This window comes from Cnephaeus nilssonii (assembly GCF_951640355.1).
Source record: "Cnephaeus nilssonii genome assembly, chromosome: 16".
NCBI classification, from domain to species: Eukaryota; Metazoa; Chordata; class Mammalia; order Chiroptera; family Vespertilionidae; genus Cnephaeus; species Cnephaeus nilssonii.
This window is the reverse complement of record NC_137087.1, coordinates 60,154,824-60,171,684: the sequence shown is the minus strand read 5'-3', so window position 1 is coordinate 60,171,684 and position 16,861 is coordinate 60,154,824. Positions and strand designations below refer to the sequence as shown.

Sequence of the window (16,861 nt, the reverse complement as noted above, 5' to 3'; positions counted from 1 at the left end):
GGTCACAGAACCCCGAGAGCATCATCGGAAGGGACTGAGAGGGAGGAAGCCTGGAGAGAGAGCCAGGGCCAGCACCCGGGAGGAGGAGGAGGTGGCCTGGAGGAAAGACAGACAGACAGAAGGTGTCCTTTGCCAGGAGGTGTTTGACCTGTAGTGCTGGAGCCCAAGGGCGCTGGGCCGGTCAGAGGTTGGGCTGGGAGGGGAGGGAGCTGGACGGAGGGAGGCCTGTTCTGTGAGGGCCCTGGGGTACAGGCGAGGCCCTGGGGTACAGGTGAGGTTCTGGGGTACAGGCGAGGCCCTGGGGTACAGGCGAGGCCCTGGGGTACAGGCGAGGCCCTGGGGTACAGGTGAGGTTCTGGGGTACAGGCGAGGTCCTGGGGTACAGGCGAGGTCCTGGGGTACAGGTGAGGTCCTGGGGTACAGGCGAGGTCTGGGGTACAGGCGAGGTCCTGGGGTACAGGCGAGGCCCTGGGGTACAGGTGAGGTCTGGGATACAGGCGAGGTTCTGGGGTACAGGAGAGGTCCTGGGGTACAGGTGAGGTCCTAGGGTACAGGCGAGGCCCTGGGGTACAGGCGAGGTCCTGGGGTACAGGTGAGGTTCTGGGGTACAGGCGAGGCCCTGGGGTACAGGCGAGGTCCTGGGGTATAGGTGAGGCCCTGGGGTACAGGAGAGGCCCTGGGGTACAGGCGAGGTCCTGGGGTACAGGCGAGGCCCTGGGGTACAGGCGAAGCCCTGGGGTACAGGCGAGGTTCTGGGGTACAGGTGAGGCCCTGGGGTACAGGCGAAGCCCTGGGGTACAGGTGAGGTTCTGGGGTACAGGCAAGGCCCTGGGGTACAGGCGAGGTCCTGGGGTACAGGTGAGGTCCTGGGGTACAGGTGAGGTTCTGGGGTACAGGTGAAGCCCTGGGGTACAGGTGAGGTTCAGGGGTACAAGTGAGGTTCTGGGGTACAGGTGAGGCCCTGGGGTACAGGCGAAGCCCTGGGGTACAGGTGAGGTTCTGGGGTACAGGCAAGGCCCTGGGGTACAGGTGAGGTTCTGGGGTACAGGCAAGGCCCTGGGGTACAGGTGAGGCCCTGGGGTACAGGCGAGGTCCTGGGGTACAGGTGAGGCCCTGGGGTACAGGCGAAGTCCTGGGGTACAGGCGAGGCCCTGGGGTACAGGTGAGGTTCTGGGGTACAGGTGAGGGCCGGCTGAGGCGTCCCAGCTCCCCCAGCTCATGTCTGTCTTAGTTACCAAGTGCTGCCTAGTAACACACGCCCTGAGATAGGGTTTAAAAAAAGCTGTAATGTCTCCTAGCTCCGGGTCCGAAACGGGGTGTGGCTTCCCTGGGCCCTGCCCCCCTCCCCTGCTCCTGAGGCTGCATTTGGGCTGAGGTCCTGTAGGCAGCTCAGTCTCCAGCTGGTGTGTATCCACGTGAGCAAACAGCGAGAGAGAGAAGCCAGACCCTCCTTTAAAGACGTGTATTCTTTTGGTTACAGAGCGTAAGGGAGAGGGAGAGAGATAGAATCATCCACGATGAGAGAGAATCCTGGATCAGCTGCCTCCGGCACGCCCCCTCCTGGGAATCAAGCCCACACCCCGGGCCTGTGCTCTGACCGGGAGTTAAACTGTGACCTCTGGGTTCATGGGTTGATACTGAACCACTGAGCCACACTGGCCAGGCGCCAGACCCTCCTATGACCTCATCACAGGAGCTACATCCTATCGTCCCCTGTACTCTGGCTAACAGTGAGTCACCGGGGGCAGCCCACGCCAAGGGAGGGGCCGCACAGGGCATGGGCCCGGGAGGAGGGGTGGGGGGCCTTCTCGAAGTCTGCCTCTCCCAGTCTCTATGAGTTTCGCATCCTCACCTTTGGGATGCCCTGGGGACCCCATCCCATCAGGCTGTTGGGGGGGTGCCCAGCACACGGCCCTGCCCACGCCTGGGCCACGCCACGGAGAGCTCCCCGTGGGGACCCTGGTAGGACAGGCCCCAGCACAGAGCACCTACGTGCCCCAGGCGCTGCGATGGAAAGGAGGCGCCCCTTTGGAAAAAGGAAGATTACCTCATGGGGGGGTGCTCTCTGTCTTTTAGGGCGGTCATACTGGAGTGGGGTTATCGCCGGGGGAGGGGAAGGAGGTCCTTCGGGAGGCGCAGGTCCTGGCATCCCAGCGGCAGGGTGCGTGTGCGGGGTTATCAGGAGCAGATCGCCTGCCCTGCCTTGTGGGTGTGGGGGTGGACGCCCCAGGCTCCTCGCCCCCAGGCTCCCCGCCACCCCAGGATGTTCCGGGGCCACCGCTGTGAGGCCCTAGGAGCCGTGTCCTCACAGCGGGCTGAGGGTTCCCTGGGACAGCCGTTATCCTGTCACTAGATAACCCTTTGTGCCGCTGTGGCCTCGGGCCAGAGTGGACTGAGCGGTGAGATGCCGCGGATGCTTCTCAGGCTGGTCATCCAGCCACGGGGTCAGTTTCAGGTTCTCGCTGTCCACGCTGCGCCTCGCACGTGAGACCAGAGGGGGCGCTTCTGAGAGGCGGGGTGGTGGGGCGTCTATGCACTGACCTCAGACCAGGCCTTCCTCTCTTGGGGTTTGTGTGAAAGGTGGACCTCTCCTCCCCACGCCCCTGTGCCCCCCCCCTTCCCTCCCTCCCTCCCTCCCTCCCTCCCTCCCTCCCTCCCTCCCTCCCTCCCAGTCCACTGCCCCACTTCCTTCCCGGATGGGTCTGAGTGGGTTTGTTGCGTCTCCCTCTTTGTCAGGAGAAATCCCACTTCACAGTTGGTTCCTAGAAGCAGAGCCTGAGACGGGGGTTCAGGGCCGAGAGGGGAGGCTCTCAGAGACACAGGAGGGGGTGGCCCTCAGCCTGACCCCACGGGGAGCTCCCCCCTGTGAAGAGCCCCTCCGATGTGGTCCCCCTGAGGCCGGGCCTGACCTTTGTGTGTGTGCTTGTTTGTTTGTTTATTTATCGGTGTGTCTATCCATTTATCCACTTAGCTATCACTTCTTTATTATCAGCCAGTCCCTGGCTGCAGGCCATCCCGGGTGGCCCTCCTGGGCCTGTACGGCTCCCAGTGCAGAAGGCAGCCGGGGCAGGGCGGGTACCGCCTCTCCACCCTCTGCCGCACACCACCTCCGCCCACTGTGTATGGTGCCACGCTCGGGCATGGGGCACCTGGCCCTTTGCCCTTGACCTTCACGCAGGGGACCCCTAGGCCTCACCAGGAGGGAGGGAGAGGCTCAGGTGCCACAGGAGTCTCCCTTCCCCCGCTGGCCTTCCACGGTGGGTCAAGTACATGTTCCCAGTGAGAAAGCCTTAACCCTGAAGGCACATGTTTTTTGGGGGCCGCATTTTCAAATAGTGAAGCGCAGATCACATGTTTATTATGGGTTGTGTGGTTTGTCTAGGACCGTGGTCGGCAAACTGCGGCTCGCGAGCCACATGAGGCTCTTTGGCCCCTGGAGTGTGGCTCTTCCACAAAATACCACGGCCAGGGCGAGTCTATTTTGAAGAAGTGGCGTTAGAAGGAGTTTAAGTTTAAAAAATTTGGCTCTCCAAAGAGATTTCAATCGTTGTACTGTTGATATTTGGCTCTGTGGACTAAGGAGTTTGCCGACCACTGGCCTAGGAAGATGGATGTAGTGAAACACGGTCTGAATCCCGCCTGGCTTGGTCTCTTGGACCCCTGTCCCCCGAGGATTGGGAGCTCCCCATTGTATCGCAGAGGAGCAGGGCAGAGCCAGGACACGGATTGATCCCCGTGTGACAAGAGCTTGGGTAGTGAATGTCCTTTTCGTGCGATAACCATCAATTCCCGTCAGACGGAAGAGGTGGGAGTTTGACTGATGGCTGAAGGACCTGGCGGGGGAGTATTACTGGGGAATATTTCACCTCCAAAGGGCTTGGTGACAAGCTTTGCTTGTGACGTCCTTGTGTGTGTTAGATGATATTTTGTGTGACTTTTGCTTTGACATCTCTCCGCCTGGTTTCACAAGAGCTATTCAGGCGGTGCCAGAGGGAGAGACGCCAGGGAGGGAGAGGGGGTCCGGCCCCCCCGTATGCTGCTGCCTCACGCTCGCCAGATGCTTTGCTCCAAACCCCCTGTCCCCGCCTCCCAGACCCGAGACCCTGATAGGCAGCTCCATATCTCCAAGCCTCAGTTCTTCACCTGTGAGATGGGATGGTAATAATCAGACCTGCCCGGGGGAGCGGGGGGTTGTTGGTAATTACGTAATCTGGAGAAGCATGCACCGGGGCAGTTCCTGGTCTGGTTGATAGCTCCCTGGCAGACTGGAGGCGGTGTCCTCTGGAGATGGGGCTTAAACTCAGTCTGTCGCATCGGATCTGGATCAGTCACACCCCGTTTTGGCCCGAGGGAAGTGGTTTGAGGTTGTGAGCTCTCAGTAGTTTGTCTCCACCTGCCCCTCGGTGCTCACTGGGGCTTGGGGGTCCATCTGGACTGGGTGCCGTTGGCCTTGGAGGCTTGGAGAGCACCTGCTTGCAGGGGAAGCTTAGCCAGATGTGACAGGGAACGGCAGTGTCTCCTCTAGACCGGGTTCCGTGTGGGGTCAGTGGGATTGTGATTTCATGATGTCTCAAGGGCTTCCTGGAGTCAGGGCTGTGGGGCCTTTGACACTGTCCAGCGATGGTCACAGTCACAGTCCCTTTGACGCCAAAGGGAACTGGCTCCAGAGGAGGCATCCCCAGTGGCAGCATAATTGCTCTTTGTTTGTGAGGAGCGGAGGGAGGGCTGTTCTCCCAGCCACAGGTCACATGATGCCCACAGCCTGCTCCCCTGGCCTTTGATTGGAGCTTTATGTGCAGAAATGGGGATGCTGTTAGGGCTAGTATGGGGTGAAAGGAGGAAGTCCAGGAAGTTTTAAGTGCACTGGCTGGTCTCAGTGCAGAATGAACGCCAGCTGTGATTCTTACCATGGTAATGATGGTTGCGATGATGGTGTTGATGGTGTGGTTGTTGGTGGTGATGGTGTTGGTGGTGATGGTGTTGGTGGTGATGATGATGGTGGTGTTGATGGAGGTGCATTGATGTTATTGGTGATGGTGGTGTTGGTGGTGGTATGGATGGTCGTGGTAATTGTGATGTGGTGGTTGGTGATGGTGTTGGTGGTGTTTGGGATGGTGGTGGAGGTGATGGTGTTGTTATTGTTGCTGGTGGTGGTGATATGGTGGTGATGGTGAGGACCCTAGCTTTCTCACCAAATACCTGTGGGAAATAGATCTCATGGGGACAGTGTGGGTAGGATATCCCTCATTTGTGATTGGGAATTTTCCTAGGAAGCTGTTTTGGCAGAGGAAATAATTGGTATTGGGTTCGAGGGGTGTTGTGGCTTCGCAGTGGTCAGCCGAGGCATTATCTAGAGCAGCCGTCGCCAACCTTTCAGACCTCACGGACCACCAGTGATCCGCAGCCAACCAGTTGGTGACCGCTGCTCTAGAGCACTGGGCGGGCGGGTCAGACGCAGCAGCAGGGACTTGCGGGGAAATGAGTGTGTTCTGATATCAGATCTGGTGGAGCTTTAAAAGTGAAACAAAGGCACAAATAGTAGAGAGAGGGTCGATTTTTTGCTCAACGCGTTCAAAAAGATCCTGAGCGGGTCCTGCTTGCTGAGGATCATGGCAGGCGCACTGTGGCTGCATTTGCTGGGGCGGAATCTCTCCTGCCTGCCTTTTATCATCTTCTGCTTTTGTCCTATTCAGCAGCAACTCTATAAGCAAGCAAATAGGTTTCACAGCCTCTCGCTGAGCATTTCTCATCTCTCGCTAAGTATTTCTACCACGCTGCAAAAGCAATTTTATTACAGGACTCTGTCTTTTTGTAGTCAATTGAAATGACTATTAAAATATCACACAGCTCTTCAGGCTCTGCCTGGGCTCCGCCGGGGGCGCCCCGCCCTCGCCGAAGGGGCCTCTCGTCCTAGACGTGAAACCTTGGAGCTGCAGCCAGATCCGCAGGCCCGAGACCTGGGGCCACACAGCCCCGTGCGCCGACTGCTTTTTCTCTTTTAAATCATGGTAAGATATGCATCACATAGAAGGTACAGCTCTGGCCATGTTTAGGGGTACAGTTTGGTGGCGTAAGGACAGTGACAGTACTGCACAGCGGTCACTGCCATCCATCTCCAGAAGTTTCTCATCTTGCAAAACGGAAACTCTCCCCATTAAACACTGAGTCCCCCAGCCCCTGGGCACCACCCGTCCACCGTCCGTCCCAATGAGTTTTACTCCTCAGGGCACCTCATGGAGGTGGGATCAGGGCACCTCATGGAGGTGGGATCAGGGCACTTCATGGAGGTGGGATCAGGGCACCTCATGGAGGTGGGAGCAGGGCACCTCATGGAGGTGGGGTCAGGGCACCTCATGGAGATGGGATCAGGGCACCTCATGGAGGTGGGATCAGGGCACCTCATGGAGGTGGGATCAGGGCACCTCATGGAGGTGGACCATCCCGGACCTGCCCTGTGACTGCTTATTTCACTTAGCGCCGTGTCCCCAGGGTTCATCCACCTTGTAGGTGTCAGACTTCATTCCTTTCTTTAGACTGAAAAGCGTTCCCTCCTGTGTGTAAACCACACATTGTTTATCCATTCACCTGTCGATGGAGACTCTTTTTTTTAAAAAAAAATTTTTTTATTGATTTCAGAGAGACAGGGAGAGGGCGAGAGAGATACAAACATTGGTGATGAGAGAGAATCATGGATCGGCTGCCTCCTGCCCGCCCCACACCGGAGACTGAACCAGGTGCCCCTGCTCACGGAGCCCTTGCTCATGGTGCCCTTCAGGAAGAACCAGTCTGACCAGTGGGGGGCAGGGCGAGTCCTGGCCTTGCTTCAAGCAGAGAAAGTAAGACCTGCCTCCCATCCGGCATTCAGCAGGTCCGGGCTGCCAGGTCCGCACCTGGAGCCTCAGGGGACCGCCCTGGGTGTGGGACCGCCCCTGGGTGTGGGTCCACTGGGCTCACACCCACCTGGCTGGCTGGTCCGCTGGTCCCCGCTGCCCACAGGGGTAGGCCCCTTCCCCCCTCCCCTCCTCTTCCCCCCACTCCCCCCCCCCCCCCCCCCCGCCCCTGTGGAGTGCCCCTGCCCGGGGGTGGAGGTGGCCATAAGGTACGGTCCTGGCTACTCCACCAGCTTGTGCTCTCCTAAACGGCAATACTTTTTCTACCTTGAGAAGGATGATTAAAGAGATCGAATCTCCCCCCTATCTCATCTCTGCACCCCTCTGCTGCTGAACACAATGAAATGCGAAAGGAGATCATTTTCAGGTCAGCTAAGGCTTTTCTTGTTTGTGGGGGGTTTGCAAAGACGGTCATTCACGAGGGCGGTGGCTCTCTCCCCCAGCCCTGACTGGATGAAGGACACAAAGCGTGGAAAGCGGAGTCTTGTTTTCCCCGTCACGGAAAACAGCAAAGCAACCTTCGCCCACAGCCCAGTGTATTTCCCAAGAAACCTGCGGGCGTTGGGCGCCGCGACCTCCTGGCAAGTTGTGACTAAGGCGTACGGTGCTGTTCTATTCTGAAGAAAGATATTAAAATGTCTGTGAATGGTGTCTGTCACGTCAATTAGACTTTGAGAAAAGACTCCTTTACATATTTCTTTTCACATTTATCTTCATCATTCCTCCCACCTGTTCCACCCGGAAGGCAAAGAGAATGTTGAATAACAGAGGATGTTCCTTACCTCCCTGCGCCCTGCTCCCTCTCTTTAATTATTTAGATGCGTTCCTTGATTCTAATATCCAGATGTTGCGGGAAGTCCTGCCTCGGGGGATTTTACTGGCAGAGAAACAATCTCTTTATTCCTAAGAAAGAAAGAGAGGGACCCGCAGGAGTGACTTTGTGAATTTGAAAGTGGTATCCTTTTTAGAAATGTGGGTGTTCTCTCTCTCTCTCTCTCTCTCTCTCTCTCTCTCTCTCTCTGTATGTGGAACCATTGAGTGCTTTCCACCACAGTCAAGGACAGTGATGGGCAACCTTTTGAGCTCTGTGTGTCAAACTTCACCAAAAAACTGAGCATAACTTGGGTAGTGTGTCACTTTGAGGAAAAAACATTATTTCGCAAATGTTTCATCCTCGGCATGAGGCCGCCTCAGCGGCCGCGTGTCATCAGAAATGGCTACGTGTGTCAGTGCTGGCACGCGTGTCATAGGTTCGCCATCACTGGTCAAGGAGATGCTAAATCCATAAGGAACTTTCCTCAATTTACTTTACCAGCCTTTCGCATCTTTTTTGTTTGTTTGTTTTTGTTTTTGTTAATCCTCACCCGAGGATGTTTTCCCATTGATCTTTAGAGAGAGTGGACGGGAGGGGGAGAGACAGAGAAACATCACTGTGAGGGAGACACATCCACTGGTTGCCTCCATCATGGGCCCAACCAGGGCCGGGAGGAACCTGCAATCAGGTACCTGCCCGTGACCAGAATCGAACCTGGGACCCTTCAGTCCCAGGGCCGACGCTCTAGCCACTGAGCCAACCCAGTTAGGGCCACGGCATCTTTTTTATGATGATAGCACAATAGACGTGCTGCAAGGTGAGCCGTTTAACCGCGGCTAGGTGTCCGGCTCTGTGCCGTTAAGCTCGTGCACACTGTTGTGCAGCCACCCGCCTCCAGAACTTTCTGTCTTCCCCACTGGAACGCTCCACCCATGAAATATTTGTTGTTGTTTTTACACCCGTTAAACATGAACTCCCCACGCCCCTCCCCTGCGCCTTGGACAGGCACCACCCTGCTTTCTGCCTGTCTCTGTGGACGTGACTGTTCTGGTACCTCCTGTGCGTGCACTTGGACAGTGCCTGGCCTGTGTGTCCGGCGTATTTCATTGAGCACGGTGACCTCCAGGCGGCATGGGCGGGTCACATCCCCTGTGAAGGCTGGATGGCTTTTCATCGTGGGCAGAGACCCGACTTGGCTGACGTTCATCTGCCCGTGGCCTCTAGGGCTGCTTCCACCGCGCAGCTCCCGTGAAGACGGCTGCTCTGGACACGCTGCACCGATGTCTCCCCAAGGCCCCGCCTGCGTCCTCTTGAGGGCACACCCGGAAGGGGTGTCTGTACAATCTGTGTTTTCCGGGTGCGGCCAGTGTGGGACAGGCCTGTTCCCCAGAGACCAGCTTGTGGCTGACTTTCCGCCCCGGGCAGCACTGCTCAGCTGACCTCTGACCCCAGCCCCAGCCCGTGCTGGACGGAGCAGGAGCCCCTGGAGTCCCAGGAACCGCGGGGGGTGTTATTGGCAGGGACTAGATAACCGTGTGTGGGGCTCATGGACCTGGGGAGCAGCAGAGGACGGCCCTTTAGAAGGAAGCTGGGCAGGGGCGCTGACAGGGCACCCCCCCACCTGTCTCCTTGGGGGCGGGGCCTGCGTGTCCCCAGCCCTGAGAGATGGGTTCTGCGGGGCACCTTTTTCCAGCTGAAGGCAAGACAGAGCGAATGAGGTTCCAGACGGAACAACTCACTTTCGCAAACTGACTTTTTAAAGGAACGAGTTAACTTTTAATTGCTGCTTGCCATCCTGAAGTCACGTGTCAGGAGGCCGGGCCCGGGGTGGAGGAGCTGCCCCGAGCGGACGCCGGGAGGGACGTGTGGTCAGGCTCGCGCCTGGGGCGCCTCCAGGAGGCCGGGCGCTGATGGCGGACTGTCTCATCACACGGGAGAGACCTAACCGGGCCTGGATAGCGGATCTTGTGTCTCTCTTTCCTAGTGATGAAAGACTCTTGGTCCCCTAGATCTTTCTGTAAAGGGCAAGATCATTTTGAAGGGGAACAAACTATACAATTTTTGCTTTCACTCCATCACCAACCTCACACACAGGAGTATGGTGTGATCTGGTTAAATAAAGTGAGTTTTTGTCGAGTGCCTGCAAAGGACGTGGAAAATCCAATGATGAGTAAATGTTTGTCCTCCCCAAGGAGTTTGGTCTAGAGAAGCGGTTGCCAACTGGTGGTCCGCGGGGTCCGAAAGGCTGGCGACCACGGGTCTAGAGGGACAGAGAGATAAGCCGCTCTTCAAGGCTCTGGGATGTCACAGCGCTCATAGGGAAGGTCGGCAGCGGGCAATTAATCCAGGTGTGCAAGTACCTGGTTTTGGTTGAGGGAGAAAGTCAGAATTCAGTGAAGGTCTGCAGAAGGTGAAATTAAAGGCAGGCCTTGCAGACAGGAGGGGTCTCCAGAGGTACAGGAGGAGGGGCCTTCCCAGAGTGTGGAGTGGCTTATAGCAGGCCCTGAGGTGGGGGGAGGTGGAGTTGGGGGAGAGATGAGATTGGAAAGGTGGGTTGAAGTCAGACCACCTAGGATTCTGAATGCTGAGCCGGAGGATTTAGCCACCAATGAGAAAGCGAAGGGAAATGGTGCAGTGTTTTAGAGCCAGAGTTAAAGAAGATAACTCTGGTGCTGGAGAGAAGAGCGTTTATACGGTTAATATAAATTGAGCTGGGAGACCAGCCAAAATACTATTTTTCATTTCAGTGAGAGATGGTGAGGATGTGGGCCAGGCACAGTGGGGTGGTGGAGACAGCCTGAAAGAAACACCTGGGTCCCTGGGCTGCTGAATTCCCTGTGCCAACTCGAGCGAGTCACACCCCTCTCTGTAGGACTCTGTTAAATCGGCTGATGGCTTGTAGTGTTTTTTCTCTGATGTCAGAGTAGTCAAGTGCGTCTTATTATTTTTCTCGAAAGGAAATTATGTTTCCTCAAATCCTTTTTCTGCACCCATTGAGATGATCAGGTGATTTTTTTTTTATCCTTTACTCTGTTAATTTGGTTGAATTATATTGATGGGTTTTCGGAGGTCAAACCAACCTTGCATTTCTGGAATTACTCCCAACTTGGGTTTTTCTGTGTAAGGAATGAGACATCATTAGCACCAGGCTTTAGACATTGGTGGACTGTGTGCCTGCCAGGGAACTTCAGGCTGGATGTTGTCATTTGCCATCAGGAGGCCAGTCTGAGGCCCAGAGGTGACTGACTCTGGCCGAGGATTGAGGATGAGACGGTGCAGGGCTTTATCACTGTGGCCCTTGGTCCTCTGGCCTCTGGCGCCCTACAGCCCCTCCACTGACTGCTCACACATGGGCAGACTCAGCTGCTGGAAACCCTGATGAGGGGAATGGGAAAAACTCTGTGTCCGCCTCACAGGACTATTGTGAGGGTTAAATTAGTCTGAGCATGTGAAGCACTTATCTCAATGCCTAGCCCATGGAGTATACTCAGTAAATGTCAGCCAATACATAGCAGCAGCAGCACTGTCAGCATCATTATCATCATTATTATCACCATCCTCACCATCACCATCACCATCACCATCACCATCACCATCATTATTATCACCATCATCATAATCACCATCATCAGCACTATCACCACCATCACTATCATTACCACCATCCTCATCATCAGAATCACTATCATCATCATCACCACCATCATCACTTCTATCACCATTACTGTTCTTACCATCACCATCCTCATCATCACCATCACCATCATCATAGTCACCATCATCAGCACTATCACTACCATCACTATTATTACCACCATCCTCATCATCAGAATCACCATCACCACCATCACCACCATCACTATCACCATCACCATCACCATCACCATCATCATAACTCCATCATCAGCACTACCACCACCATCACTATCATTACCACCATCCTCATCATCAGAATCACCATCATCATCATTATCACCACCATCATCACTTCTATCACCATTACTGTTCTCACCATCACCATCACCATCCTCATCATCACCATCACCATCATCATAATCACCATCATCAGCACTATCACTACCATCACTATTATTACCACCATCCTCGTCATCAGAATCACCATCACCATTACCATCACCATCCTCATCATCAGAATCACCATCACCACCACTACCATCACCATCACTACCATCACCATCACCATCACCGCCTTCACATGATTCCTGGCGTTCCGCTATCACACCATCAGCCCCAGCAGCAGCGTCATTCGTAGCACCGTCACCGTCAGTCCTGTTCACAATATGGGTGCACGTGGAAGCCCCTCTGTGATTGCTGAGCTGCAGGTCTCTCCTCACCCCTGGGTGGCGTTGTCAGGGTGAGCAGACGGGGCAGGGGCAGGCCTTTCCCTCGTCACACCTCTGGTGCATGTGAGCTCCGTGGGCAAACGTTTGGGGAAAAGGATCCGGGCTGCTGCTGGCTCTTCCGGAAACAGACAACAGCACCGTCCTGGGGAAGACCCCTGCTGGTTTATCCCCACATCCTTCCCGGTCCAGTTCGCACCGGAGCTGCAGCCCAGGATCGAGAGGTTCCTGTGCCCGTGCAGGTGGGCCCAGGGCCCCGTCTCTAGCCAGGCTCTTAGAGGGGGGTGGGTTTGAGGAGGAGGAGGAACACGGTGGGCATGCAGCCCACCGGACAGGCGGCGGCTGGCACACTCCCGAAGGGGTGGATGGACATGCGGGGACCACGTTCTCTCGTGGCGCTGTTCTCCGATCTCAGCTGATCAGAAAAGTGAAGACGATACGTTGGGCGCCTGGCGAAGGGGCTGCCGTCTCTGCGCTTCCGTCAAGGGAAGGCATTGAAAACGCAGATGCCATCCGTCTCCACCGCCCTCCTCCCGGCGAGGACGCGCCCACGCCTTCTCGTCCCTGCGCCCCCTCCCCAGAAAGGGCAGCTCGAGAGGCCAAGGAATCAGAAGAAGGAATCGCCTTTTCCGTGGAATGCTTTGCGTTTATTTAAGAAACAATAAACGTTTTTCCTCACCTTTCTGTCACCCCAAGAATCGGGGCACCCCAGTCACAGACCTGTCCGAGTTGGATGCCTGCAGGGGTCCCTGCTCCCGCTGCCCTCCGTGAAGGAATAAACCACGGAACGCCACTCACGCTGTTCGTCACACCCCCCGCGTGCTTTCCCGTCGCTGCTGTGACCAAACCCCACAGCATCAGGGCTTCACCAGCACACACTCTGAGCTTACCATTCTGGAGGTCAGAGTTCTGACCCCGCGCGGGCGGGGCCGCTTCCTTCTGGAGCCTCGGGGGGCCCCTGGGGTCCTCTTCCAGCCTCTAGAGCGCCCACGCCCCGTGGCGGGCGGCCCCTTTCTGGCTCACCTTGACTTCGGCTGCCGTCATCACGCCTCCTCTCTGACTCTGACCCCCGACTCCCTCTTACACGGACCTTGAGATTACATTGGGCTCAGGTGGGTCATCCAGGACGGGCACCCCCACCTCAAGGCCCTTCACCCCTCATCACAGCCACCATGAAGGGTGCCATCCTTGCGGCGTCGGGGGGGTTCGGACGTGGATGACTTTGGGGCTATTGTGCGACCTACCACACCTCCCCTCTAACTCCCACTCCCTTGTCCACTGATCTTAGAAAGGAGAGTTTTGTGTTTTAAAAATACACATACGTTTTATTTCAGAGAGGAAGGAAGAGGGAGAGAGAGGGATAGGAACATCAACGATGAGAGATGATTGATTGGCTGCCTCCAAACTAGGGATCAAGCCCGCAACCTGGGCCTGTGCCCTTAACCGGGCAATGGACTGTGACCTCCTGCTTCCTAGGTCGATGCTCAACCACCGAGCCACGCCGGTCGGGCGAAAGTTGAGTCTTTATTTTGGCGTTAACATAGGACTGCTTAGGCAGTGAATCTAAGGACAGGCTGGGGGCTGGGCGGCCTGCCTTGTGGCCCTTAGCTCTTCTATGTAATTTGGGGTTACGGCTGGGCAGCCTGCCTTGTGGCCCTTAGCTCTTCTATGTAATTTGGGGTTATGGCCGGGCAGCCTGCCTTGTGGCCCTAAGCTCTTCTATGTAATTTGGGGTTACAGGCATAATCCCTCGGAGGCCTTTTTTCCTTCATCCATAAAAGCAGGGTCTTAGGCTCACATCATAAAGATGAAAGTTCTGTAGTCACGTGTGAGAATTTCTCAAAGGCTGGCGTCTGCGTACTTCAGAGAGGGCGGGCGGGGGCTCCAGGCTTCTGCGTGCGCCTCACAGACTGGCGTGGGCCCGGTACTTACAGTGGGTGCGTTCGTTTGTTTCATTTTTATTCTTTATGACGTGGTTTTTTTTGTTTGTGTTTTTCCACGTCTGTAACCGCATTGGCACGCTGGCAGGGATGCTGTTCAGAGCGGTGCTAAATGCACTTACGGCTCCTCCAGGCGTGGGAATACGGCTGTGCCGACCTGGGAAGGGCTGGCATATGCCCTGAGCTTCCCGTACCTGACGTAATAATTTCCTGTAAAAGGTTCACCATAAAATGCTAAATAAACCTAAAAAACTGTTATTACCGTTTACGTCCGTGGAGGACATTACATTTTTATGAGTTTTGGTGAACATACAGGGAAATCCCTGCGAAAGTGGCATTTTCTGCATGTACATGGCTTTAGCGGTGTTAGCCTTTCTGCAAACATGTGACAGCGTGCCGGCTCTGGCTTTTTAAAAAGGATTCTGGGCCCCACCAGCGTGGCCCCGTGGTTGAGCGTCAACCTATGAGCCAGGAGGTCAGGGTTCGATTCCTAGTCAGGGCACATAGCCTGGTTGTGGGCTCCATCCCCAGTGTGGGGCGTGCAGGAGGCAGCCCATCAAATGATTCCCTCTCATCATTGATGTTTCTCTCTCCCTCTCCCTCTCCCTTCCTCTCTGACATCAATAAAAATATATAAAAGGATTCTGGTAGTAACAGAGCCTTGACTGCAGTAAAAACAAAAACTCCGACCACAGGGCGAGCCCTGACCACGCCCCGCGTGCTCGTGCAAGGCCGCCACTGCGCCACGCTGTCCGGTCCGGCAGTGGCGTTACTTTGAGCCCCAACATGCACACACCCTGTGAGGAGGAGGCACCCGGGTCCTGATTTTGCAGGCGGGGAGCTGATGGCGAGGGTGGCCCTTTGCTGGAGGTCGCCAGTTCCGTGGGCGGAGGCGTCCCCTGCACATTGTCTGGCTCCGATGCCAGGAGCGTGAGAGCCAGCGAGGCTGCCTGGCCTGAAACTCGGGGCTGCTGTCACAGCAGCGGGGGAGGGGGGCTCAGTGGTGGCGCTGACAGCCGGGTCCCTGTGCTGTGGGGCTGGGATGTGTGGAGAAGGGGTTCAAAGAGCAAACAGCCCTGGCCAGCTTGGCTCAGTGCTCAGAGCGTCGGCCGTAGGTCCAAAGGGTCTCAGGTTTGATTCCGGGTCAAGGGCACGTACCTCAGTTGCAGGTTCAATTCCTGGCCCCAGTCGGGGTGCAAGCAGGAGGCAAGCAATTGATGTTTCTCTCTCTTTCTTTCCTCTCTCTTCCCCCCTCTCCCTCTCTTCCACTCTCTAAAAAAAGCAATGGGGAAAAATATCCTTGGGTGAGGATTAAATAAATAAATAAATAAGAGCAAACATACTTGGACCTGGCTTTGCGGAAGGGGTGGCACGGGGGGGCGGGGGGCGGGGGAGGCCCAGTTGGCGAGGGGAGGGTACCCTGGTGCACACGGGGGTGGGAGGGGTTGGCCTCTTTCTCTCAGGGCGGGACTCGAGGTGAGGTGGTCAGATGCGGGGGCGCACCGTGCTTGCCGGGGGAGCTTGCACGCACATGATGTGAACAGGAGGATTTTCGGGATGGAGCAGGAAAGTGCCTCTGACGGTCGCCTGGTCTGGCGGGCGTTCGGGGTGGGTGGACGGGAAACTGGGCGGGCACTGGAGATGGGTTTACAGGGAGGATGGCGTCTCCTTCGGAGGAACGCATTGCGGAGGAGGGACTTCACTGTCTCTTTGGGGGTGTTAAATCGAGAGTGGGCGCAGTGAATAAATTCTGGGTCTCGGACACTTTCTGACGTCTTTGCTCGCTGTGACAGTTCTTTACCGCCTGACGTGGGAGTGCAGGTGTGGCCGGGATGTCCCTCATCGCTCCGTAGGTGCCCATCTGCCGGAGCGGGCCCTGCCGTATGTGGGGACGAGGACTCGGGCTTTTAGGGACGCGTCGAGCCTGGCCCGTGCTCAGGGTCTTCTCTTCATGCTGGACACACGTTTGCGTGTTTTATCGTAACGTGGCTCTTCGGCTGCCTGTCAGCGCTGGTTGTATGATGTGTTTAAAACCCACTCGGTTTCCCAAGTTTTCAGGCCAGAGTTAGGAGGAAGTCATCTGAGGGAAACGTGTACTAATGGAAATGGAAGGCAGTCCATCCAGTGATAAGTAGGGTGCTAACCGTGTCCTCAGTGTTCTTCCTGTTATACGTGTTTCTCAGCCAGAAAAGGAATCACGTCCCGAGACAAGGCACAGCGTGGAGGGCGGCACAAAAGGGCAATGTTGTCTGCTTCCATGTAGGCCAGGCAGCTGGCCGCCAGTTATCGGGGCGGCGGGAGGGAGGAACGGGGCGCAGCTGCTGAAAGGGCGCGGGGCTTCGGTTTGCCGCGACGAGGAAGGTTTGGAAGTCGGTGGTGGTGGTGGTGGCAGCACAACCTGTGACTGTTACGAATGCCACTCACCTGCACACTGAACCCGGTTAGGAAGGCAACTTCCCAGCACGGCCGTTTTACCACAATCAGGGTCCCTTCCTCGTTGTCTGGCACCGTGAGGAGTTAGGCATTTCATCTACGGAAATCAGGCGTCCTCAAACTACGGCCCGCGGGCCACATGCGGGTGTTTTTGCCGTTTTGTTTTTTTACTTCAAAATAAGATATGTGCAGTGTGCATGGGAATTTGTTCATAGTTTTTTTTAAACTACAGTCCGGCCCTCCAACCGTCTGAGGGACAGTGAACTGGCCCCGTTTGAAAAGTTTGAGGACCCCTGACGTAAATGACGAGCCTCTGTACTTGTCTCCTGGAAGGAAAGGCCCCTCTCGTGGTGTGGGAGAGGAGGGTCCCGGCGAAGGCAGACTGCGTGTGAATGTTTAAGAGCTGCACCCGCCTCTGCACCT

General features: G+C 56.1%; 1 protein-coding gene across 2 annotated transcripts in view; it reads left to right on the top strand.

Annotated features, from left to right (window-relative positions):
* Positions 1–16,861, top strand: part of DOCK1 (dedicator of cytokinesis 1) — a 305,409-nt gene that overhangs the window by 22,199 nt on the left and 266,349 nt on the right. The window lies entirely within an intron of this gene.